Source organism: Apium graveolens, chromosome 11 (genome assembly GCF_009905375.1).
Source record: "Apium graveolens cultivar Ventura chromosome 11, ASM990537v1, whole genome shotgun sequence".
Lineage (NCBI taxonomy): Eukaryota > Viridiplantae > Streptophyta > Magnoliopsida > Apiales > Apiaceae > Apium > Apium graveolens.
In genome coordinates this window covers 54,997,313-55,000,099 of record NC_133657.1, presented here as the reverse complement: position 1 = coordinate 55,000,099, position 2,787 = coordinate 54,997,313, and the positions used below count along the sequence as shown (strand labels likewise).

The 2,787-nt window shown below is 40.0% G+C and overlaps 1 non-coding gene across 1 annotated transcript; it reads left to right on the top strand.

The window, feature by feature from the left end:
* The first annotated feature begins 1,473 nt into the window (after positions 1 to 1,473).
* LOC141699039 (small nucleolar RNA R71) lies at positions 1,474 to 1,580 on the top strand. The gene has a single exon (XR_012565530.1). It is a non-coding gene; the product is annotated as a small nucleolar RNA R71 (small nucleolar RNA).
* The last annotated feature ends 1,207 nt before the right edge of the window (positions 1,581 to 2,787 follow it).

Genomic DNA, 2,787 nt, shown 5'->3' with positions numbered 1-2,787 from the left:
GTAGCCAAGAAAGGTCTTCCCAAGATTATGGGAATCTTCTTATCTTCCTCAAAATCCAGAATGATAAAGTCTACAGGAAAGATGAGCTTGTCCACCTTTACTTACACATCATCCACGATACCTCGTGGGTATGTAATAGAACGATCAGCCAATTGTAGAGACATGTAGGTGGGCTTCGGATCAGGAAAATTCAGCTTTTTGAAGATAGACAACGACATCAGATTGATGCTTGCTCCCAAATCGTAAAGGCACTTGTCGAATGACAACTTGCCAATGTTGCAAGAAATGGTGAAGCTACATGGATCCTTAAGCTTTGGAGGTAACTTTTGTTGCAGCACAGCACTGCACTCTTCCGTTAGAGCAATGGTATCAAGATCATCCAGTTTCACCTTCATTGAAAGAATATCTTTCATGAATTTTGCATAACTAGGCATTTGCTCCAGAGCCTCAGCGAAAGGTATGTTGATGTGAAGTTTCTTGAACACCTCCAGAAACTTACTTAATTGCTTATCCAGCTTTTATTTTTGCAATCACTTAGGAAAAGGTGGTGAAGGATAGAGTTGTTTCTCCCCTGTATTACCCTCAGGCAGAGTGTGTTCAACAGTAATCTTCCTTGGTTCCCCATCTTTCTCCTTTTGCTTTTTTTCTTCATCTACAACTTCAGCTTCTCCATCCTTTACTTTTTCAGCTTTAGCAACTTTTCCAGACCTTAAAGTGACAGCTTTGACTTGCTCCTTAGCTTCCTTCCTGCCTAGCACTTCAGTATCGCTGGGAAGTGTGCCAGGTTGACAATTGAGCAAGGCATTGGCTATTTGACCGATTTGATTCTCCAAGGTCTTGATAGAAACAGCCTAACTTTTGTACAACAGTTTTAGCTCCTCGAAATCAGCACTAGAAGGTGGAGCAGCACCTCCTTGTTGAGGATATGATTGCCTTTGAGCATACTGATGAGGTTGCTGGAATCTAGGTGGATTGAACTGTTTACTTATAGCTTGCTGATATGTTTGCTGAACAACATTCTGATTGTTGCTCCAGCTGAAATTGGGATGATTTCTGTTATTAGGATGATAAGTAGTTGGCACAGGCTGCTACAGTCACTGATAATTATTCACATACTGAACAGATTCATTAATAAGAGAACATTGATCCGTAGTATTAGAGCCTATACAAAGCTCACAGACAATAGCTATTTGATTGACTCCATATTTGGGTAAAGAATCGACCTTCATAGACAGCGCTTGGAGCTGCGCTGCGATAGCTGTAGCTGTATCAACTTCCAGAATACCTGCTACCTTCCCAGGCATCATCCTTTGAGTTGGGTTTTGATACTCATTTGCAGCCATAGTTTCAATGAGATTATAGGCCTCAGTATAGCTTTTGGCCCAAAAGACGCCTCCAGAAGTTGCATCGAGCATGGGCCGAGATTGGGCCCCCAAACCATTGTAGAACCTAGTGATCACCATCCAGTCAGACATTCCATGATGTGGAAACTTTCTCAACATCTCCTTATAGCGCTCCCAAGCTTCACACATAGATTCCGTTGGTTGTTGCGCAAATTGAGTAAGAGCACTCCTCATAGCTGCAGTTTTAGCCATTGGATAGAACTTCACCAGAAACTTTTGCGCAAAATCTTCCCAAGTAGTGATGGACCCAGCTGGTAAAGAATGTAACCAATCCTTAGCTTTATCCCTCAGAGAGAATGGGAAACGCCTCAGCTTGATAGCCTCATCAGTAACACCATTATATTTGAAAATACTGTAGATTTCGACAAAATTCCCGATGTGCATATTGGGATCTTCAGTCGCAGCACCTCCGAAAGAAACAGAATTCTGCACCATCTGAATAGTGCCCGGATTGATTTCGAAAGTATTGGCCTGAATAGCCGGATGAATGATGCTTGACTAAATGTTATCAATTTTAGGCCGAGAAAAGTCCATAAGAGCTGGATCTGCTGGAACTATACGATCACCCATTATTACAGGTTCTTTCTTTTCACTCTCTTTATCCAAATCTTCAAAATCTGTCCTTTCCGGAATGTCAAGAACTGAATCTGTCTCCTCAGCCGTATCTAGAGTCCTCTTGCGAGTCCGAGAACGTGTTTGCATAAATGCTCGCTAGAGTACCTGAAACACAACCGGAAACAGTAATTAACAAGTCTTAATCAATGAGTCCTAATGACCACTGATGGCAAGTACATAAACTAAACAAATTAACATCGAGTCCCCGGCAGCGGTGCCAAAAACTTGTTAGGAACAAAGCATGCGCTAATAATTCACGCAAGTATACGCGTTCGCAAGTAATATAGAATGATTTCCAGTTCTTTCCCGTAGAGACTCTGATTAAATATATTTATATAACACTTACTCACCAATGTATGATTACTCTTCAATGTCAAGATAATAACACTTAAGGTTGATTAACTAATTATTAACTATGAGAATTAAACACTTAAATTAAAACTTGAATTAACAATATTAAACACACATGAGATCATAACTTCATTACCACTTCATTCAATAGTCTCTGTTATTGCCCTTAGCATGTAACGGTGATGATATTAATCGAACAACACGAAACTGATAAAAGCCAACTTTCGTTGCACAAGTACCATTCTACCAAGCATCCACAATTAAGATAGAAGTTGAATAGGCATCAATTATATTGAGACCCTATATGTCTACAAAATTTGACAACATAATGATTTTAGCGCAAGTTATTCATTATGATTACAAAGGACAAGTAAAACGGTCAGAGTTACCCACTAATCATGCATACAATACATGAACC